Source organism: Oryctolagus cuniculus, chromosome 7 (assembly GCF_051225735.1).
Source record: "Oryctolagus cuniculus isolate XC-2025 breed Fujian yellow rabbit chromosome 7, ASM5122573v1, whole genome shotgun sequence".
In the NCBI taxonomy this organism is placed as follows: domain Eukaryota; kingdom Metazoa; phylum Chordata; class Mammalia; order Lagomorpha; family Leporidae; genus Oryctolagus; species Oryctolagus cuniculus.
Window position 1 is genome coordinate 95,471,611 of NC_142873.1, and position 24,456 is coordinate 95,496,066.

General features: G+C 37.7%; 1 protein-coding gene and 1 pseudogene across 4 annotated transcripts in view; both read right to left on the reverse strand.

Annotated features, from left to right (window-relative positions):
• The window catches only part of ST6GALNAC5 (ST6 N-acetylgalactosaminide alpha-2,6-sialyltransferase 5), a 205,187-nt gene that overhangs the window by 80,534 nt on the left and 100,197 nt on the right, over nucleotides 1-24,456 (reverse strand). The gene's annotated exons all lie outside the window — the stretch shown is intronic.
• LOC127493898 (U2 spliceosomal RNA) lies at nucleotides 10,630-10,733 on the reverse strand (annotated as a pseudogene).

A 24,456-nucleotide genomic window follows, 5' to 3' on the forward strand; every position in this document is an offset into this window, starting at 1 on the left:
GGTCAGGTTTAGAAGCAGGTTTAACACCCAAGTTACCCAAACTGAAGGTTCCAAGTATGTGTTGTGGTTTTTAACACACCGTCCACATTCTCTTTCATTAAAATAAAACTTAGCAAGAGGTATACATTTCATTGAACAGGAGGCCATAATGCAAATGGCTCCAGAGAAACTTCGGGAAATCAGTAACCTATCCCAGGTCATGTCATTTTGAATTTTGTTATAAATGTTTTGTCCACAGAAAAAATTCTCACCTTCCTGAGTACTACAAAGTCATTTCGGAAAGAGAGCCAATGACCAAATTAATTCTTTTATGGAGCTGTCAGATTTGATTACATTGTTAGACCACATTTTAAAACTCATTAGCAGGAACTATCAAGCCATTTTGTAAGTGATTTTTTCTAACATCTTTACATTTACTGTCCTGGAAGGCTTTTGGTGTCAATCAAAATAGATGACAATGCTAAATCACTGGCTTCATAACATAATTCAATACTGGCTGAATTCAGCTGTCTCTGTGAAATATGACCTTGCCAGAGCAGCTGATTTGCCTGTTGTCTTCTCTGATAAGAAAGATATATTTATAACTATGTTGTGATTCTACGTATATTTCACAGTATCAGAAATATGTTTAATTGTAAAGAAGCTGCTTCTAATATTAGGTGAAAGAATTAACCTTTAAAAGCAGCTCACTTTCTTCTTTTTCTCCTTTTGGGCCAAAGATTCCTCAAATAGATTGTAAGTCAGGAAGCTCCAGAGGAGAGAAATTCACACTTGAAAACAGAAGGAATATGGCTTTACTGGGTGAACTTAATGAAAGAAAGTGAAGACAGTTGGATAAATCTGCACAAAGGAGGCGTACAATGAGCACTTTTCAAAGCTGAAAGCTAAACATAACACAATAGCAATTTAACTGCTTAGGTACAAGGACTGGAGCCTGGGAAAGTCAAGCTTTGCAAATTTCTCTAACCACACAATTCCTAGGATGGAAATCTCAGGGATTTACCAAATAAAGAGTTACAGTTATTATTTATAGCAACACAAGAAAAGCATCCAGTACCTCCCCTTACCCATGGAGGAATGTGTCCTAAGACTCCCCACAATGGATGCCTGAAATTGCAGTTAGTACTGAACCCTTAGATTATTTTTCCAATACAAGCATACCTATGATAATGTTGAATTAATAATCACTGTAAGAGATTAACAACCATGTATAAGATAGAAAAATTGCATCAATAGATTGTAATGGAAGTTATGTGAACGGTCTGCATCTATTTAAAGGGTCAAGATGAGCATGTGACGACCTTTTTAGAATGTGGCTGACCACGGATAACTACTGCAAATGCGGAAAGCAGGGTCATGGATGCCATGGATGCCAGGTGACTGCTCCATGTAAGAATTAAGTTCTCATGTGACCAAAGAAGAACACAGCCATAATCCATATTTTTCACAGAATTCATTAGACAAAGCTGCAGAAAAATACAACACTGAAACATGGAGAGATGGTTCTGCTTAATGGAGACTAAGAATGAACTATGAGTGTAGGCTAATAAAGGCCTCACTAGCTTAGCAATCATTGATTGAGTTTTACCATTTTCCAAATTTTTCCTTGAGGGAGAGGATTATCAAGAAACATTATAGTACCATGTGGTCCTTTTGGGCTTGTGTTTGCCAGGTAGAAGTTTCAAAATCTAATTACTGGATGGCACAGAGGACAAAACACTGCAACCTCAAAGAGAGGAAACAACTAAAGCAAGTGAGTTCACAAGGGCAACATGCTGGGGTGATCTTTGAGGTGTTTCTTTTGCAAATGTTTATTAATATAAAGAGAACAGATTTTATGTATTTCATAGGTATAATTCTAAGACCGTATTTCCCTCCTTTCTATTCTCTTTTCTGCCCTTCCTCCCTTCCTCCCTCAACCCCCCTTCTTCCTTTCTTCCATTTTTTCCTTTAATTTTTGCAATAACATAATTTCAATTTACTTTATAATCACAGGCTTAATGCACCACTTTGGGGTGTTTCTTAAAGCACGAATAGGAACTCCCAGGAGTAGGAAGGGGGCATGGCACAAGAAAACATTTTCGGGGAAAGGTTGAAGTATCCCTCTTCTAAGAGAGTAAATTGTAAGGATGAAAATGTGGCTATAAAGGCAAGCTTACAGCCATGCTGAGTCAGGTCTTTGTAGCAGAAGATGACGCTCTGACTTAGTATATTAAGTTTCCACCTGCAGCAATGGCAGCCCATATAGGCACCGGTTCTATTTTTGGCTGTTCCACTTCTGATTCAGCTCCCTGCTGATGGTCTCGAAAGAAGTAGAAGATGACCCAAGTACTTGGGCCCCTGCACCCATATGGGAGACCTGGAGGAAGCTCCTGGATCCTGTTTTTGGATTGGCCCACCTCCAGCTGTTGAGGCCATTTGGGAAATGAACCAGCAGATGGAAAACTTCTCTGTCTATCCCTCTCTCTGTCTGTAACTCTGCCTCTCAAGTAAATAAATCAATCTTTAAAAACCAAAGAAGTAAGGTGTACTGTAGGGTCAACACTCAGTACTCAAGAGTTATTTTTGGGTCTAGCAAGAAAGGGAGATGTGGTAGGGCCAAAATTTCACTTTAGGCAGGTAACTGGTGAAGGGAAAGGATTAGAGGGGGTACACTTGGAGGCAAGAAAGAACTTGGCAGGCTTTTCAGTGCTCCAGCAAAATAACCTGAAGATCATGGTAGCAGCAGAGATTAAGTTCTGGAAGTAGAGACAGCTAGAAGGTTGAAAGACGGAGAGTCAGTTATTCAATACATAGTCATTCCGGTGTCAGGCTCTAGGAACACTGTACCACGCAGAGAGGATACAAGTTGACACGGTGGATTTGGACCACCTGCATGTGGGACCCAGCATGGGTACTGGGAATTACTCCTGGGATATGCATTTGGGAAACTGACCCCTCACAGACTATAGAAATTGATGATTTGCTTTCCATTGTAGGAAGCATTGGTGAAAAATTTGAATATTTGCTTTTTATCTCTACTCAAAAGAAATTTTCTCCATACATTTATCTATCTTTGTTAGAAAATAAAAATGAAGAGAATAGAATGCTAACTAAGTTTGTAATTTAGGAGCAGGCATGGGGTGTGTGTGTGTGTGTGTGTGTGTGTTGGGGATCATGGACAAGAAGGCATCGGATACCACTTTGGGTTTTCACATGTAAATTTCAGACACCTGTGGTGTGTCCAGGTGAAAATGTCTAATAGACAGTTAGACCTATGAACTGGGAGAAAAATAGTTTGAATCCCACTGAAGAAGTTGTGGGAACTGGTGTCAGAGAACTGTCTACAATAGAGTAGAACTGGCAGAGAAGTATGCTGAGATAGGAAACCTAAGGATTAAAATGAGGTGGGAAGAAGGAGACTGTTTATGGAGATTAAATTATATTTTCACAGGGAGATTCTGGGTGAAATGGTAACAACAGTGAAATGATTTTCAGATAATGTGCAGTGAGTACATGTTCAAATAATACTATGGCTTAGCTGTCATCAAGGTGATTATTCATTTGAAAATAATAATATATAACTATGGTGGGCCCTAAAATTCACCATGTAATTGACATATGAGCTCAGATTTATGTCTTCTTTAGGCAAATCTTGTGTTTGCTTTCTGTGAGCCAACAGTCTTTATCGCATGTTGGCGACAGGATAAAATCCCTTGCAAGTTTTGTCTCATTAACTGGTGGATCCCTAGAGTGCAGTTGAACTTCTGTGTGCCTTTCCAGGTCCTCCCTCCACTCTCCTCCCTCTTGTCCTGGGAGACTGACCTTTGTGGATTGATCAAAGCCTTCATTTGCCATCTGGCTTTTAATTGAGTTTGCCTGGTGAGAGGCACTGGCAGGAGCTAGGAAAATGAGATCCAGGAGCTGGGATTTTTCCTTACTTTCCTCCTTATGCGGGCTACATTCCTTCACTGACGGTCACAGCTCCTTTCTGGAAGTCCTCATGATAGAATGCCCTCACTGGGTCTGCAGCATTCCTACCTCGGTCCCGTCAGGTCTAGCGATAGCAGAGAGGCTTCCTGCCATTGGTAAGCCCCCAAATGGTACACCGTCTCTTCACTGCTTTTCCCAGACTCTGAACGAGGATTCGTGGTCCTGCAGGGTTAATCAGTAGCCCCTTTATTCAAATTTCAAACCACACAATTTGAATGTGGTATCAAACCGGTTGCTGCCAGAAAGAGCTTAGTTCATAGAATACTTTGTAATTTGTCAGTGATGAGCCCGGTATTTAGGTGGGGGAGGGAGCAGAAATCAGTCTGGGGAGGGCAGAGATTTCCTGCACTTGGAGTCTGGCTGTCTGCACAGAGCCTTGGAGCCAGCACCAAGATCATCCTCCTAGGGCATTTCTATGTAACCCTTTAGCAACGAGAACCAGAGACAGCAGGAGGCTGAGAAGGTGCACGTCTCGCCCTGATGGAACTGACGGATGGGGGGAGGAAGCCTCAAATGTCTGGGTTTTCAGGAAACTGCTGTTGGAGTTCATACTCAGAACCATCAATTCTGTGGAGGAGAAGTTTCATCAATCAGCCTGCCACACAGTGAGCAATGCCTCCAGTTGCAAAGAAGATATTCTGGTACTATTTTTGGCCACTGTATAAAGAAACTAAGGTGGCAAAAGAAGGAATTTTTCAAAACATAGAAGAATATCTTTCTGGTGGATGTTGGGGATGGAGTGGCAACTCCCAGCATAGACACATGGCCACATAGCTCAGCCACCCCCCAGCCTTGTCTACCTGCAAACTGCCCTTTGGCAAATGAAGAGCCGACAAGGCAAACAAGCACTCAGTTCCTAACAAAACTTAAAGAGAGATTCCAATCTAATTTTAAGCTTTCCTAAAAGCAGAAGTGAGAGAGCTGAGGAGAGGAGCTCAAGATCTCTGTGGGAGAAGCCTGATCTCAGGACATGCCCCCAGCCACCCCCTTCTGTGAAGTGAGAGGTCCCTGGGAAACAGAGCCTGTGCCCCTGATGGCAAAGGTGAGGCAGAAACAGAGTCACTCTCCACCCCATGAGGACCGGAACGAGTCCAGTGAAGAGGAAGAAGCAAGGCCAAATGAAGATTCAGACAGACAAGGGGCACTTTTGGAAGCATCCCATGTTTGTGGAAACTCTGAAGAGATCTTTTGTATTGTGCATCTCCATGCTAGACAGGAGTGCTGAATTGATCCAGCCATGAGAAAACTCTTATTAACAAACACCTGGTCTAGGAAAATGGAAACCATTTACTAATGCATAATCTACAAGAAACATCATGTTGTCCATCTGATGATACTCTAAGGTAAATGAGTAAAAATGGACAAAATGTCTTAACAAAGTACATTGTACTATAAAATATAGGGTAAATAATATTTTTAAAAGTGTTTATTTATATGAAAAGGAGAGAGAGAGAGAGAGAGTTGTTTTACTACCTGAATTCCCTTGATGACTGGGTTTGGGCCAGGCCGAGGCCAGGAACCAGGAACTCCACCTGGGTCTCCCACATGGTTGACAGAGGATCTAATACTTGGGCCATCTTTTGCTGCCTTCCCAGGGGCATTAGCAGGTAGCTGGATTGGAAGCTGAGCATCCTGGACTCAAACTGGTGCTCTGATATGTTATACCAGTATTACAAATGGTAGCTTACCTCACTGCTCCACAGCACTGGCCCCAGTAAATGAATCTTGTGAGTAAATATTTTTGAGATTAATTTGGAGGAAAAAAAACCCAAATGAAGTTATCACTTAAATGGACAAAGATGTATAATAATGCAATACTGGGAGAATTCATGGAGAACATGGTAGGAAATAAGATATGAACCCACAGAACTTAGAAAGGTGTACAATTTTTTAAAATTATTAAAGAAATTAAAAGACAAAAAGAAACATAAAAGAGAATAAGCACTATCTAAACCCAGTAGATTCATAGAGGACAGGAATGAAAAAGTTAATGTAATGAAGCAGCAATAATAGAAAGACCCAGAATGAACAATGAAAGTACTAGGCTTCAAAGATAAAGAAAAGTTCTTCTGAGCAGACAGATGAAAAGATCAGGTCGATTTTATAAAGAGAGAAGAACCAAGCTAACCTCATATTTTTGCACAGCAACACTGAATACAGATATTAGACCTACAAGATTCTCAAAGAAAGTTCGAGATAAGGACAGTACATTCACACAGACTCTTCCAGGATCAAAGCTACACACAATGATTTAAAGGTGCAGAACACAGAGAAGTAAATATTTTGTTGGTATCTTTTTGTAGAAACTAATAAAGCACAGCATTTGGCCAATCAAGCAGGAGGCTGCTTATATTCACCAATTCCACTAAACTAGAAGAAATGTGTCTCCAATGGAAGACACAGCACAACTGGACAACTGTGAGGGAAAGACGGAAAAATCTGGAGGAATGTTTGCTATTTCATACCCAAGAGCTGGAAGCCAAAGGATTTCTTTAAAGTGACAAACCAAGTAACAAAACATAAGCACAGATAACTGTAACAGGGCAAACACAGGGAAAGCAACACAGACTAAAATCAATACTGCAGGAGAGGTGGAAGGAGAGAAGAGGGCTAGTGATTGAAGTCTTCATAATCATAAATAATATGAAGACAATTCTGAAGATAACAGGATGAAATACATTCTAATAAGAGCAAAATAAAAAACTTCACAAAAGAAAACAAAATGAAGAAAACTGACCATAGAAATGTCAAATTAATTAAAATTTATGTAAAACACATGAGAAGAAGTGATAGCACCAATGCCACACCTATGCCATATCCCTATAACTAGCTGGACCACAATTACTGGGTAAATGAAAGTGATTCCAAATGGGCTATTTGGTACAATAGAGACATATTTAAAATGAAGTGAATCAGAAAAGTAAAACAAAAATTGCAAAATGAACAGATATCTTAGATAAATGAAAACAAAAAAGCGGAGTGGACAGTGAGAGAGAGAGGCAGAGAGAAAGGTCTTCCTTTGCCATTGGTTCATCCGCCAATGGCCGCCGCGGCCAGCGCGCTGCTGCCAGCACACCGCGCTGATCTGATGGCAGGAGCCAGGTGCTTATCCTGGTCTCCCATGGGGTGCAGGGCCCAAGTACTTGGGCCATCTTCCACTGCACTCCCTGGCCACAGCAGAGAGCTGGCCTGGAAGAGGGGCAACCGGGACAGAATCTGGCGCCCCGACCGGGACTAGAACCCGGTGTGCCGGCGCCGCAAGGCGGAGGATTAGTCTAGTGAGCCGCGGCGCCGGCCCCTAATAGAGCTTAGTAATTGACAATATTGAATATTTATACAGCACTTGCTATATTCTAAGAATTATTTCAAGGGCAGCATATATGCTAACTTATGTAATCTTCTCAAAACCCAACAAGACAGTTGCTTTCAGGATGTCCATTGTTCTTTTCAGTTGAAGAAACTGGCACTAAGACACATCAGCAATAAGCTGTAAAGTCAGTATTGAAACTTGGTCAACCCAGATTTTGTGATTTTAATGGTGATATTTCCTGCCTATTCAGGCAAGAAAGCTTTAAATGAGAAAAAAATGTCAAAGGTACAATTCACAAAGCAGAATATAACAGTTATAAACTGCACATGCATCTAAAAACTGGTATTAAGATTGACAGAGTAAAACCTTAGAGGGATTTTTACAAAGAGAAATAAATAAGCAGAAAATTGTAGCAGAGGTAACATTAATTTTTAAACAGCATCATTGAAATAAAATTCAGATGCCACACATTTTACTCATTTAAAGTGCATGACTTGCTGGTTTTTAGTATATTCACCAGGTTGTGTATCCATCACATTTTCATTAAACCAAAAAGAAATGATAGACTCACAGCAGTCATTCCCAGGATCCTTTTGTCTGCCCCCTCCCAGCCCTCGGCAGCCAGTAGTCTATGAGGGTACAAAAGTTCATGGAAAAGGGAGTTAAAAGGTAGTTTTATTTTTTGCAAATAATTTTGACATTCATTCATGTAAAGGATCTTCAAAAAGTACATGGAAATGCATGCTACCAAAAAAATGGAAGGATTTCACAATTTTTTTTTTGCAACAAAATATACTTACCTTTTAATTCCACTTTCTATGGACTTTCGGAATTACCCTTGTACTTCCTGTCACTGTCCATTTTCCTGTTATAGGCACTTCATGTAAGTGCAATCAGAAGCCATGTGGGCCTTTGTGACTGGGTTCTTTCACTGAGCGTATATTTTCAAGGCTCATTCATGTATGTATCTGTACTTCATTTCTATTTGCTACTGAATTGTATTCCATTGTATTTATGTACCAGATTTTATATATCATTTCATCAGTTGATGATCATTTGGAATGTTTCCATTTTGACTATCATGCATAATGTTGCTATAAACATTCAGATATAAGCTTTTGGTGGATATAGAATTTCCTTTCTTGTGGGTAGATACACAGTAGTGGAATTTCTGGGTCACACAACAACTCTATGCTAACTCTTTGAAGAACTGTCAGAATGTCTTCCAAAATGGCTGATTATTTACATTCTCACCAGCAGCAAAGGAGGGTTCCAATGTGTCTACATCCTCACCAACACTTGCCTTTATCTGTTTTTTTTTTTTTTAATATAGCCAACCTAATGGGTGTCAAGTAATATCTTAACATGATTTGGGATTTGCATTTCCCTAGTGATTAACAATAATTAATCCAGGTGTCTACTAGCCATTTGTATATCTTTGGAGGAAGGTCTATTCAGATCTTTTATCTATTTTTTAATTGAGTTATTTGTCTTTTTTATTAAATTACAGTTTTTTCATATATTCTAGATGCAAGTCCCTTGTCAGGTAATGATTTGTTCAAAATTTCTCATGATCTTTGGGTTGCCTTTTCACTCTTTTGACGATGTCCTCTAAAGCAAAAAAGCTTTTAATTTTGATGCTTTCCAGTTTGTTTTTTCCTTTTGTTGCTTGCGTCTGTGGTGTCACGTCAAAGGTTCCATTGCCTCATGAAGGGATTTTGTACTTTTAGCTCTTACATTTCCACCTCTGATTCATTTTGAGTTAATTTTTGTGATGCAAGTTAGGGCCCAACTTCCTTACCTTCATGACTGTATCCACCTGTGCCAGCACTATTTCTTGAAAAATAATCTTTTTCCATGTAAATGAGATTTGTTTATTTCTATTTAGAGCTCATTAGAGAAAAAATTTGAAAAAGTATACAAGTGCTAAATAATTTAATACCTAGCACTAAATGACAAAGTATTGCTGATATGTTCAAACTATATACTGTGAAAATCCAGATTTCAGGATTTTATTTTGTATTTGTGTAACATTCACCAAAATTAACCACAATTCTGAGCCTCAGAGAACATTTCAATAAATTTTAAAAAGCATAAAATGTCTGGCCACTGTCTCTAATTACAATGCAAAAAAATTAAAAATTAATATGATTCAGAAAACAAAGGTCCAGATCACTTAAAAGTTAAGAACTTCTTTCATACAACTCACAGGCACAACTGAGAAATATCCAAATATCTATAAAAAGAGATGGTAAAAATGCCATATGTCAAAGTTACTCAAGCAGAAGATAGTTGTCTTCACAGCAATTCATAGAAACATTCAATATGATAAGTGATTAATGACTTCAGCTAGTTAATTAACTTTTTAAAAGTATTTTCCTTTAATAATCAAATGGAATGAAAATAAAAGTATTGAATATCTGTTTCAGTATATTGGGAACAAATTGAAGGCAGAAACTACTACAGATAAAAACATATAATGAGAAGAAATAGATGTGCTAGGACATTATCATGCACAATTTGAGCCTTAGGCTAGCAGTATTGGTATCCCTGGGTACCGGCAACAAATGCAGAATCCTGGATCCCAGGACAGAACTACTGAATCAGGGTCAGCACTGTAGCTAGACTTCTAGGTGATATGCAGAGAGTGCAATGTTTGAAAAGCAATGATTTAGACACTATAATAACCAGATAAGTAAATACAAATACACAACACTCCAATTATTAATTTCATTAATTAAGGGAAAGGAGGAGAATATTCAGGTTCACAACTAGAAGATGGCATGGAAAGAAAACCATTAAAACAGAGGAAATGAAAATATTATATGGCACTACTTTATTTTGATGCAAATAAGAAAACCTATATAAAACAGGATTTTCTAGGAAACTGTAATTCATGAAATGTGAACAGGAATACCGAACAGTCCTATGTGGACCAACTTTTATAGACAAACAAATCTAAAGCTTGTGGGGCAGCCATTTGGCCAACAGTTAAGACCTTCCATCCCACACTGGAGTTGGAGTTTGAGTCCTGGCTCAACTTCCTGCTCCAGGTTCCTATTAATATGTACTCTGGAAGGCAGCAGGTAAGAGCTCAACTATGTTTGTTCTTGCCCCCGATCTGGGAGACCCTGATGGAGTTTTCAGCTCCCAGCTTTGGCTTGACGCAATCCTGGCTGTTGCTGACGTTTGGGGAGTGAACTTGCAGAGGGGACATGTCTGTCTGTCTGTCCATTTCTGTACCTGCCTTTCAAATAAATGAAGAAAAAATAAAAAATTTTAGAAAAATAGAAAACTGTTAAAGATCTATCTCTTCTGAAACATACAGGAAAAAAAAAACAGGCTCAGACAGATTTACAGGAGACTTCTACTAAATCTTTATACAATGAAGAAATTAAACTGATAAGAACAGATACTACACTTGATCTTAGCCAAAAGGCCTAGAAGCGATATACAATGAAGAAATTACATGGTGATTTTAACACTTTCTGAGCTAAGACCAAAAAGGTATAGTTCCAAAATCTTTGATGTAATCAGCATACCAAGTTTCAAAAATGAATAAAAGCAAGAGAAAACTATAGACACCTTCACTTTTGGATGGTGTAGCAAAAACACTAAATACGTTATTAGCAAATAATTTAAAAAGGCTTTTTCATAACCTAATAAACACATTAGATGTAAAGCTCTATGAATTATTGTAGAACATGTATGTATGCAAACACTGCCCACTTCAAGATTCCAAACATTCCAGCACCTGAGAAATCCCCTCATAACCCTGTGCAGTCACCTTCCCTGCCTTTTAAGGTAACTGTTCTGACTTTCACAACTGTCTCCTTAAAATACACATCCTCATTTATGACAGCTTAATTTTTCCACATTTGTATGTATACAAATAAGGTCAGGCACTATTTATTCTTTTGTGTCTGTGTCTTTTTTTGGGGGGGGTTGGTGGTGAAGGATACAAAGTTAGTTTATAAGATTTATTCATCTTGGTGCAGGTTCTCATAATTTGTTAATTTACATTTACTCATAACTTTAAAACTTTGCCTTTAGTTATTTATTTTTGAGAGAAAGAGAGACAGCTAGTGACCACAACAAAAAAAGGGCTCCCACCCACTGGTTCACTCCCTGAAAGCCTGAAATGGCTGTGGCTAGGCCAGGATGAAGCCAGTAAACAGGAACCCAGTCCAGGTCTCCCATGACAATGGTAGGGACCCAACTACTTGAGCCACCACCATTGATACCTCCCAGTGTATGCATTAGCAGGCAGTTGGACTTGAGAGCAGAGCTGGGACTTGAATCCAGGCACTCTGATTTGATATGGGATGTAGGTGTCCCAGTTGACATATTAACCAATAGACTGAATGCCCACCCTTATGCATAACATTTTACATATAAAAACACTGCAACTTCTCTATTACTCTGTTGATGATATTGTGGATTGTATTTCTAGTTTTTGAATTTTATAATGCTGTACCAAACCTTTTAATCCTGCAAATTTAATCATTATGATCAAATAGAATTTAACGCAGCTATACAAAGACTGTTCAATATTGGGTAATATATGGGTTAAACTTAGCAGTTTAATAGGTTAAGAGAGAAAAAATATACTCTTCATTGATATAGAAAATCATTCAAAACATCTAAATCCATTTTTGAAAAACAGTAATTTGTTAGCAAATGATGTTAATCAATAGATTAACATGAGCCAATGTATCCACTTCTGTCCCAAAGCCAGTGCCATTATTGATGGAGAAACACTACAAGAATCCTCACAAGAAAAGAATATCAAGTATTAACATTATTATTTAACTATGTACTAGACTTTCAATCTCATGAAATTATAATGAGAGAAAGATCAGTTATGAAAATTGGAAAGGAGAAGGAGTGATATGATTTCATATCTAAAATTCTATCAAAGCAATAAAGAAATGCAGTAATGTATCAGGTAATAAATTAATATACAAAAATCAATAACTTTCATACCACACCCCATTTACAACAGCAACAAAAATAATAAAATATCTATGAATAAATTTACTGAGAAAATTTGCAGACTTCTATTAAGGAAAAATGCCTCTAAAACAGGTCTCAAGAATACAAAAGCAGACTTCAACAAATGAAAAGGCGCACTACGGTTTTTGAAGCAAAGAGTCAAAAATCACAAAGATGTAAATCTGTGCTGATAATTTCAATTAGAATCTAATAAAAGCACTTACCATTTCTTCCCTGTAACTAGATCAGTTGATTTTTCTTTTTTATAAATTAGAATAGTTAAGAAAACAAATGAGAGATAGAGCTAGCTTTGTCAGAAATTAAAACTCTGGAAAGCTTCAGCAATTAAAGTAGCCCAGGGCTTGGGATGCCTTCGTCTGCATCAGAGTGCCCGGGTTCCAGCTCTGACTCCACTCCCAATGCCAGCTTCCTGCTAATACTCACCATGAGAGGCAGCAAGTGAGGGCTCCAGTACTCAGGTCCCTGCCACACACGTGGGGGAGCCTTGCTTTAGTTCTAGGCTTTTAGAATAGATTTGACCCAGCCCTGGCTGTTGTAGGCATTTGGGAACTGAACCAGTGGATGAGGTCTCCATATTTCTCTCTCTCTCTTTCTCTGTCTCCTCCTCACCTTTCAAATAAAATAAATTTAAAAAATTAAAAGAAAGCCCTAAACACAAAGCAGTCCATTTTCATTGCATAATTAGGCAAATGAATCAATTCCATCAGAACACAAATCTCTGACAGAGATCTAAACACACTTGAAACTTTAGTAAAAGGTTGACATCTTAAGTAAGCGGGGAAAATAATTATGGTTCTATTCAATACATGATACTGGTACAATTGGATACCTTCTGAACACACACACAAAAGAGAATTTTCAATGGAATTAAACATTTAACATAAAAGAAAACCATTATTGGTAAAAATGGAAGGATTCTATTATAACTTTGAAGTGGGAGAGAAGTCTCCAAATATGACACACAAAGCCAGAAGCTGTAAAGGAAAGTGTGATAGCTAATTTCATGTGTCAACTGGCTGGGTTTCGGTGCCCAGATACTTGGTCAAACGTTATTCTAGATGCTTCCCTGAGGGTGTTTGTGGAGGTGATTATCATTTGAATTAGTGGACTTTGAGTAAAGCAGATTGCTCTCCATAAGGTAGGAGGGTCTCATCCAATTAGTTGAAGGCCGTATTGCTGCCCCACAAGGAAGAGGGAATTCTTTGAGCAGACAGTCTTCAGATTATAACTACAACATTTGCTTGCCTGTGGGTCTCCAGACGTCCAGCCCACCTTGCAGAGTCTGGACTTGCCATCCTCCGTAATTGTGTGAACCAATTTCTTTTTAAATAAACCTCTCTGTAGCATCATATGCATCCTATTGGCTCTGTTTCTCTAAAGAACTCTGATTTAGAAAGCTTGATAAATTCTGCATTTACAAAAAAAAAAATTCTCTATATTTCAAACAAAACTATAAACAGGTAAACAAACTGAAACAAATTCTTTCCGTCTGCAAAGTCAATGCACATGTAGCAAACTGGGAAAACATTTGCTAAAACAAATGATTAATGGCCCTAAGAGAGAATTCTCTCCTATCAGTTGATAAAGACCAACCAAGCAGTGGAAGGGTAGGTAAAGGGGTAGCGCTGTTTTACATGGTTCCTCAGCATCCACAACCATGCTCACGCTGCTCACAACTAGAAATAAGAAATAAAGCCACCATGAACAACTAAATTCTGAAAGTATTAACTGCTGAGAGTGAGAATAGGTGGAAACAGGCAATTTCAGTTATTGATGATGAGAGTGTAAAATGGTACAACCTATATGGAGGGCAGTTGGCACTGTCTGCCAACATGACAAATACATCTACTTACAGACTCAGAATTTCACTTCCAGAAATTTATTCTACAGACAGTATATTCTCATGTGCAACATGACATATATACTATGTTTTAAAATTATGAAAACGAGGGAAGAGAAATAACTCAGAATTTCATGAACAGGGTACTGACTGAAGGAAGAGGTATGGTATATTCATAGGAGAGAAATCTATACATTATCAAAAAAGAATGAAGATTCTTATGTATTGATAGGAAAAGCTTTTAAGGATGTTTTAGGCAAGTATATAAAAGCAGAATTGTAAAGTATAACTTCTGTAAAAATGGGAAGGTAGTAAAATATTCTTTTAAAAATTATTTTATTTATTTGAAAGAGAAGGCCTCACATAAAAGCACAATAGAAAGATATCCAAAGAAACACTCTGGTATTGAAATGTTTTGATACAGAATTTAAATGAGTGAAAACAGAAGGTTGATAATTTGGTTATAGAACTGGAAAAACAAGGAATCGAATAGAGGCTACAGAGCTAAAAAGTTACCAACATCAAAAAGGAAGTTAATAATTTGATTTAACAACAGATTGTAATTAGTGAATGACAAGTCCTAGCAGAGTGAAGCACAAAGGTAAAGGACAGAAGATACTTGGTCAGCATAAGAGGCAGTAGCTACATGGAAGTTTAACATATACACAAGGACAATCCCAGGAGCAAGGACGAGAGGAGGGGTAGTAGCTGTAGTTGAAGAGATAATGGCTGATGATTTTTCCAAACATAAGAAAAGCATCAACCACAAATAAAACGTTGTAAAAACACAAAGTGGAGGAGTAGCAAAATAACATTCACAGTTAAACACATCATGGTGAAATATCCCAGCAAATTAATGTTTAAAAAATTAGAAAACAATCAGAAAAAACCTATACATTATCTTCATAGGAGCAATAATTACGTTGATAGGTTTCTTTCTCAATTAAAGAAAAAAAAAACAAATAATGAAGGTCAGAAGGGGACAGAAAAATATTTTTAAAGTGATAAAGGAAAATATCTATCAACCTAGAATTGTATACCCAAAGGAAATTTTCTTTAAAAATGAGATTAAAATGAAAATATTTCCAGACAATTGAAAATGAAAAGAATTTGTCACTGACAGAGCAACACTAAGAATATGAAAAATTCTTCAGGCATAAGGAAACAATTCCTGATAGGAAATTGGAACCACAAAAAGAAAAAAGCTATGTAAAGCAAGGAAACCGAGGACAGGCATTGAGCCTAGCGGTTAAAGCATTCACATCCTGCAATGGAGTCTCTGGGTTTGAAACCCAGTTCAAAGTCCTAACTCTAGCTCCCTGTCAATGGGAGGCAGCAGCACTCTCTCTCCACCTGGCTCTTAAATAAATAATAAATGAAATTTCTTTTAAAAAATGAATTGTTTGGGTACATTTAAATCAATATTATTAACTATACAATAACAATAATGATAATGTTTTTGAGTTTTAAAATTTGACAAGCTTTAATATTTATGATAGCAATTATGCATAATTTTGGAGTGAGGTAACAGAGTTAAGTATTCTAGGATCTTTGAATTGTCTAGAAAGGTTAAAGTACCAGTTGAGATTAAACTGTGATAAATCAAGGAATGCAGCTTATAATCTCTTACAGTGGTTCTCAAAGTGTGTGTCTGGCTAGTTGTGTCAGCATCACCTGGGAACTTGAAATACTAACTTTTTCCCAGACTGATGGACTGAAATACTCAGGGGATAGAGCCCTGATACCTGCAAGACGTTCTTCAAAATGTTGTGGGAAATGGGAATAAAAGGTAATTTTATTTTGGAACAAAAATATTTGAAATCCATGCATATGAAGGATGTTTAAAAAGTTCAAGAAAGTACATATAAAAACTTGATTTTCTACTAACTTTTAAATCTGATTTCTTTTTTTTTTTTTAAGATTGTTTTATTTATTTGAAAGGTGGAGTTACAAAGAGAGAAAGGCAGAGGCAGAGAGAGAGAGAGAAAACTTCCATCCACTTGCTGGTTCACTCTCTAGACGGCTGCAATGGCTAGGGCTGGGTCTAACTGAAGTCAGAAGTGAGAAGCATCATCCAGGTTTCCCAGATGGGTGCAAGGGCTCAAGTACTTGTGCCCTCTTCCACAGCTTTCCCAGGTGTATTAACAGGCAGCTAGATGGGAAGTAGAGCAGCCAGGACTCCAACTGGCACCCACAGGGGATGTTGGCATGGCAGACAGCAGCTTAACCCACTATACCACAGATCTGGTCCGTTAAATCTGGTTTCATCTTCTGACTTTAAAAAGCCCTCCGGGTCTAGTCCAAGGAAGGATCCTTTTTAAAAAGTGGAAAGAGTGTGGTCTCAGGTAAGAATTAGGGACAAAACATAAGAGGAAACTATACACAAAGTGGAACTACGTGGAGGATGTGGATGTGCACAACTCAGGACCCAAGCAGCGAGAGCCTCTGCACTAGTGTTGGAGACTGAGGTGAGACCAGACTGCAACGGCTCAAGCCACTGGCAAAAGAGCTGCAGGAAGAGCATAGAGAGAATCTGGCTTGGAGCCCCATGGGAGATAGAGTCCCTGTCAAACTAGAGGAGAAAAACAAAGTGAGGGCATGTTTCTCTCTCCACGATCACCATGCAATGGCATCCTGTAATAAGCTGGTAGAGAGCACGTGCCATTTTGAACATATGTAACAGCTGCACTAGCCCCTGTCTGCACCCAGCAACCAGTCAAGTGGAGACTCCTGAGTCTGGTGGGGAGAACAGACAGGGGGCTGGGTGCTTGTGATTATGAGAGACTTGTGTGCTGGGATTGTGAAAACACTGAGGTTGTGTGAGGAGACTCAGGGTATGGCTGGGACTTTGGGCAGTCACTGAGGGAGGCTCCACATGCTTGGAGCTTCTTGGTTATCTGGTGAGGGATGTTGCTAGGGAATCTGAGCTTACACTGAGGACACACAGATCCTTTGTGTGGTCCTTGTGGCATGGCAGACAAGCTAACACCCAGGCACTGGTCTCCTTTGAGAAGAGGAGCTCAGCTGAATCTACACCAACAGACAAGAACAAGCTTCCCCTCTGATTAAAAAAAAGAGAGCGAGAGATTTACCACTCTAAACCTGGGTGTGTCACCTTAAGACATGTCCTTCACCCTGGAGAACTGAACAGATCTCCATGGCCACACCCACCACCCACCTCTAGGTATTTATTGAAAGCAGACACTCCACTAATCTGCAGAGGAATAGTACAAAGATAAAAGCTGCCACAGTGAAAAAACAAAGAAGAAACCAAGTATCTCCACAAATGCTGAGTTAAAAACACACCAATTCAAGAATCAAAAAAAAAGGAAGAAAATATGATGCCTCTAAAAGAACATAACACTTTAATACTAGATTGTGAAGATGATGAACTTGAAGAAATGCCAGAAATGGAATTAGAAAATTATCATAGGATTACTTAGAAGTAATCAGAAGTATATACATAAACTAATGAAATCCATACATGATGTGAAAGAAAATTTCTCCCATTAAATTGAGAAATCAAAATGAGACCTTGGAAATGAATTCAATAGAAAAAATAAAAAATGTGTGGAAATCCTTAACAGCAGAATCAGTGTAGCAGAAGAAAGAATATCCAAGTTAGAAGGCAAACCACAGGAAATTATACAGTCAGACCAAATACATGAAGAAGAAATTAGAAAACTAAAAAACACTGTTGGATGTCTACAGGATACTATCAAACAATCCAAATTACAGGTTCTAGGAGTTCCTGATGGCGTGGAAAGAGAGAAAGGATTAGAAGTTCTTTTTATTGCAATAGTAATAGAAAATTTCCCTAATTTGGAGAAAGAAAGGGGCATCCGAGTACAGGAAGAACATAGAACTCCTAATAGACATAACCAGAAAAGATCTTCACCACAACACATTGTAACTAAACTCTCCACAGTAAAACATAAAGGAAAGATTCTAAAATATGCATAAGAGAAAGGCCAGGTTACTTTCAGAAGCTCTCCAACTAAACTGAGAGCAGACTTTGAGTCAGAAACCCTACAGGCTAGGAGAGAATGGCAAATATATTGCAAGTCTTAAGAGAAAGGAACTATCAACTCAAATACAATACCCTGCATTGATATCAACTCAACTGAAATACTCTTCATGGGAGCAATAACTACATTTCCCATAACATTTTAAAGGACGTCTTGAAGGTATCACCTGTATTCATTTCTGAACAAAGGTGAAATAAAGACATTCCATGACAAAGAGAAATTGAAAGAATTTTTCATCCAGCCCTGCAAAAGATGCTTAAGGATGTGCTGCACAGAAGCATTGTCAACACTTCAAAAGAAGTTAAAGGAAGAAAATCTCCTAGTGAAAGTACAAAGGAAATCCAAAGTAAAATATAGGAATATTTATGGAAAACCAGCAAGGCAAAGTTGTTATTTATCATTAGTTATTTTGAATGTAAATGACCTCAACTTTCCAGTTAAAAGACACAGACTGGCTGAATGGATTAAAAAATAAAACCCATCTATTTGCTGCCTATACGAAACACATCCCACCAACAAAAATGCACAGAAAGTAAAGGATGGAAAAAGATATTCCATGCTAACAGAAACCAACAAAGAGCTGGTGTGACCATCCTAATATCAGACAAAATAGATTTTAACACAAAAACTGTTAAAAGAGACAAAGAATGGCACTATGTAATGATTAAGGAATCAGTTATACAGGAATATGTAACTATTATAAACATATATGCACCTAATTACAGGGCACCTGGCTATTTAAAAGAAATATTAAGGGATCTAAAGGGAGACATAGACTCCAACACAATAGCAATGGGGGAATTCAATACCCCACTTTCAGCAATGGACAGATCAACCAGAAAGAAAATCAGGAAGGAAACTACATAATTAATTGACACTATAAACTAAATGGACCTAACAGATATCTACAGAGCTTTTCATACTACAGTTTCAGAATACACATTCGTCTCACCAGTGCAAGGAACTTTCTGTAGGATTAACCACATACTAGGCCATAAAGCAAGTCTCAGCAAATTCAAAAATATCAAAATCATACCATGCAGCTTCTCAGACCACAATGGAATGAAGCTGGAAATCAGCAACTCAGGAATCTCAAGAACACATGCAAACACATGGGAACTCAACAACATGCTCCTGAATGAGCAGTGGATCATAGAAGAAATCAAAAGAGAAATCAGAAACTTTCTGGAAACAAATGAAGATGATATACAACATATCAAAAGTTATGAAATACAGAAAAAGCAGTGTTAAGAGGAACGTTTATATCAGTTGGTGCCTACATCAAGAAATTGGAAAGGCACCGAATAAATGAGCTATCAATGCATCTCAAGGATCTAGAAAAACATCAGCAAACAAAGCCCAGCTATCAGGAAAAGAGAAATAACTAAAATTGAAACAAAAAATAGAAAAGATCAGCAAATCAGGAGCTGTTTTTTTAAAAATATAAACAAAATTGACACATGCCATTGGCCCAACTAACCAAAGAAAAGAGAAGATCCAAGGCCGGCGCCGTGGCTCAATAGGCTAATCCTCCACCTTGCGGCGCCGGCACACCGGGTTCTAGTCCCGGTTGGGGCGCCGGATTCTGTCCCTGTCGCCCCTCTTCCAGGCCAGCTCTCTGCTATGGCCAGGGAGTGCAGTGGAGGATGGCCCAGGTGCTTGGGCCCTGCACCCCATGGGAGACCAGGAAAAGCACCTGGCTCCTGGCTCCTGCCAGGATCAGCGCGGTGCGCCGGCTGCAGCGGCGGCCATTGGAGGGTGAACCAACGGCAAAAGGAAGACCTTTCTCTCTGTCTCTCTCTCTCACTGTCCACTCTGCCTGTCAAAAAAAAAAAAAAAAAAAAAAAAAAAAAAAAAAAAAAAAGAGAAGATCCAAATCAATAAAATTAGAGATGAAAAAGTAAATGAAACAACAGACACCACAGAAATAAAAAGAACCATCAGGAATTACTTCTAATAGCTGTATGTCAATAAACTGGAAAACCCAGAAGAAATAGATAGATTCCTTGACACACACAACCTACCTAAATTTAGCCATGAAGAAATTGAAAACCTAAATAGATCCATTACCAAGATAGACATTGAATCAGTAATGAAGACCCTTCACACAAAGAAAATTCCAGGATTGGATGGATTCACTGCTGAATTCTACCAGACATTGAAAGAACTAACTCCAATTCTTCTCAAGTTATTCAAAACCACTGAAAGGGAGGGAATCCTCCAAAATTCTTTCTATGAAGCCAGGATCATCTTAATTCCTAAGCTCGAAAAAAACACAACAGAGAAAGAGAATTACAGACCAATTTCTTTGATGAGCATAGATGCAAAATCCTCAACAAAATCTAGGCAATTGAATCCAAAACACATCAGATATATCATCCACCCAAACCACGTGAGATTTATCCCTGGTATGCAGGGATGTTTCAACATTCGCAAATCAATCAAAGTGATATATCACATTAACATCTGCAGAACAAAAATCATATATGATTATCTAAATAGATGCAGAGAAAGCATTTGATAAAATGTGACACCCTTTCATGATGAAAACTTTAAGCAAATTGGTTATAGAATCAATATTACTCAACACAATCAAGGAAATTTATGACAAACCCCCAGACAGAGCAGTATTGAAAATGTTGGAAGCATTCTCACTGATAGCCATAATCAGACAAGGATGCCCACACTCACCATTGCTATTCAGTATAGTCAGTTTTAGCTAGAGCTATTAGGCAAAAACAAAAAACAAAAAAAAAAAAAAGAAAGAAAAAGGAAGAAATCAAAGGAATACAAATTGGGAAGGAGGAAGTCAAAATATCCCTATTTGCAGATGACATGATTCCATATATGGGGGACCAAAAACTCCACCAAGAGACTATTGGAAATCATAGAAGAGTTTGGTAAAGTAGCAGGATATAAAGTCAATACACAAAATTCAGCAGCCTTGTATATACAGACAATGTCAAGACTGAGAAAGAACTTCTAAGATCAATCTCATTCACAATAGCTCTGAAAAAAATCAAATGCCTTGGTATATATTTAACCAAGAATGTCAAAGATCTCTTGGATGAGAACTACAAAATATTAAAGAAATAGAAGAAATTACAAAAAAATGGAAAAATTTTCCATGTTCATGGATTGGAAGAATCAATATCATTAAAATGTCCATTCTTCCAAAAGCAATTTATAGATTCAATGCAATACCAATCAAAATACCAAAGACATTCTTCTCAGGTCTAGAACAAATGATGTTGCAATTCATATGGAAACACAGGAGATCTTGAATTGCTAAAGCAGTCTTATACAACAAAAACAAAGCTGGAAGCATCACAATACAGATTTCAAGACATACTACAAGGCAGTTATAATCAAAACAGTCTAGTACTGGTACAAAAACAGATGGATAGATCAATGGAACCAAATAGAAATGCCAGAAATCAATCTAAGCACCTACAAACAACTTATATTTGACCAAGGAGCAGAAACCAATCCCTGGAGCAAGGACAGTCTCTTCAACACATGGTGCTGGAAAAAGTGAATCTCCATATGTATGAAGAAAGACCCCCAACTTATACCTTACACTGAAATTCATCCAAAATGGATTAAAGAACTAAATTTTTTGACCTTATAACATCAAATTATTAGAGAACATTGGGGAAACCCTGCAAGACAATGGCATAGGTAAAGGGTTCTTGGAAAAGACCTCAGAGGAACAAGCAATGAAAGCCAAAATTCACAAACAGGATTACATCAAACTGAGAAGCTACTGTACTAAAAAGGAACACTCAGGAAAGTGAAGAGGCAACCAATAGAATGGGAAAAATTATTTGCAAACAATGCAACTGATAATGGACAAATAACCAGAATATACAAAGAGATGAAGAAATTCCACAACAAAACAAACAATCCACGTAAGAGATGGATAAAGGACTTAAACACATTTTTCAAAAGAGAAAATCTAAATGGCCAACAGACACATGAAAAAGTGCTCAGAATCACTACCCATCAGAGAAGTGCAAATCAAAACCACAATGAGGTTTTACCTCACCCCAGTTAGAATGGCTTTCATAAGGAAATCAACAAGCAACACATACTGGTGAGAATGTGGGGAAAATGTACCCTAATCCACTGTTGGTGGGAATGTAATCTGCTAAAACCACTATGGAAGACAGTTTGTAGATACCTCAGAAACCTGAATATAGACCTACCAAATGACACAGCAATCCCACTCCTGAGAATTTACCCAAGGGAAATGAAAACAGTACATAAAAGAGTTATCTGTATCCCCATGTTTTTTTGCAGCTCAGTTCACAATAGCTAAGACATGGAATCAACATAAATGCCCCTCAGCTGAAGACTGGATAAAGAAATTATGGGATATGTACCCTATGGAATACTACACAGCAGTAAAAATAAAAATGAAATCTGGTCATTTGCAACAAAATGGATGAATCTGGAAAACATCATACTTAGTGAAATAAGCCAGTCCCAAAAGGACAAATACCATATGTTCTCCCTGATCTGATAACTAAAAAGCACCTAAAAGGAAATATGTAGAAGTAAAATTGATACTTTGAGAAGCATTGACTTGAAAAGCCCTTGTCTTGACTATGGAGGAATAGTTTTATTTATTTATTTTTTTACTCTTCATACTGTTTGTTGAACTCTTTACTTAATACAGAGTTAATTGTATGTGTATAAAATCAATTGAAAATTTAAAAAAGTCCTCCAGGAGTTTTTATGTGTTCTAAAGTTGTAAATCATTGTTTTAGTATAACCACTAAAAGGATAATGAAAGAGTATGTAATTTCTGAGTTAATGAAAGGATGAAATGGAATAATTGGAATTGCAATCAATCCAAAAGAAAGCAAAAACACAGAGTCAAAGAAATACAGAGTCTCAAGGAACAAATAAAAATCAAGTTGTAATATAAATACATCAAATCCAAGGACATCAGTAATTTCATCAAATGTAAATGCAATAAGTGGAGCATTTTCAAAATAGTTGACATATTGGAGTTTTTCTAAAAAAAACCATAGGCTGGAGACATTTCTAAAATACACAGATGTAAAAATTTCACAAAGCAAGACATGGGGAAAGGAATCATGGGACAATAACTGAAAGAAATCTAATGTATCTCTACTTACATCAACAAAGAAGAGAATAAGATGAGAAGAAGTGCTAGGAGATAATAAAAGGAGCAGTGTCCTAGATAGATAATAATTCTAAATTTGTACCAAATAAAATCTTTCAAAGTTAAAGGAAAAATTGGCTTAGTTATTAAAAGAACTAGATTAATCAACAATCATAGTAAAATAATATTTTAGTACTACTCTGTAATAGCTAAAATATGACAAAAATATATTTATATTCACAGAAGATTTGAATAAGATGTTACAGTAACTCTTATAATTGGTTGACAATTATAATGCACAATAAATGCACTGTGTTCATTCTATATAAGAACATACAAAAATTTACAAATATCATCCACTTGTTGAGTCATAAATTACTGAAATAGTATAGTACATTTTGTTGACCATATAGCAAACTAGTGATCAGTAACCAAAAACATCATTAGAAAGTACTGTATTTTCAGAAATTAAGAAATGTTGTTCTACATCATGCTGAGTGAAATAAGCCAGTCCCAAAGGGACAAATACCATATGTTCTCCCTGATCGGTGACGACTGACTGAACACCAAGAGGGAAACCTGTTGGAGTGAGGTGGACACTATGGGAAATGGTGGCTTGATCAGCATAGCCCTGACTGTTAATGAACAACTTAATACATTATCCCTCTTAGTAGTTTTTTTTATCTGTTCTACTTAATATGACTGGTTTAGATCTGTAATTGATGCACAGTTATTCTTAAGTGTTGAAAATTAACTGAAATGTGATCCCTGTTGAACATGGTGGTGGGAATGGGAGAGGGAAGAGATGTATAATTTGGGACATGCTCAGGCTGACTTGCCCCAAGTGGCGGAGTTGGAAGCATACCAGGGGATTCCAATTCAATCCCATCGAGGTGGCATGTACCAATGCCATCTCACTGTTCCAGGTGATCAGTTTCAGTTCACAGTTGGTCATGGTGAAGGGACTGGGAGTCAAAGGGAACACATAGACAAGTCTAGTACCTGGTAACGCTAACTGATGGAGTAAATAAAGGGGAGAGTGATCCAACATGGGAAGTGAGATACTCAGCAGACTCATAGAATGGCAGATGTCCTAAATAGCACTCTGGCCTCAGAATCAGCCCTAAAGGCATTCGGAGCTGGCTGAAAAGCTCAT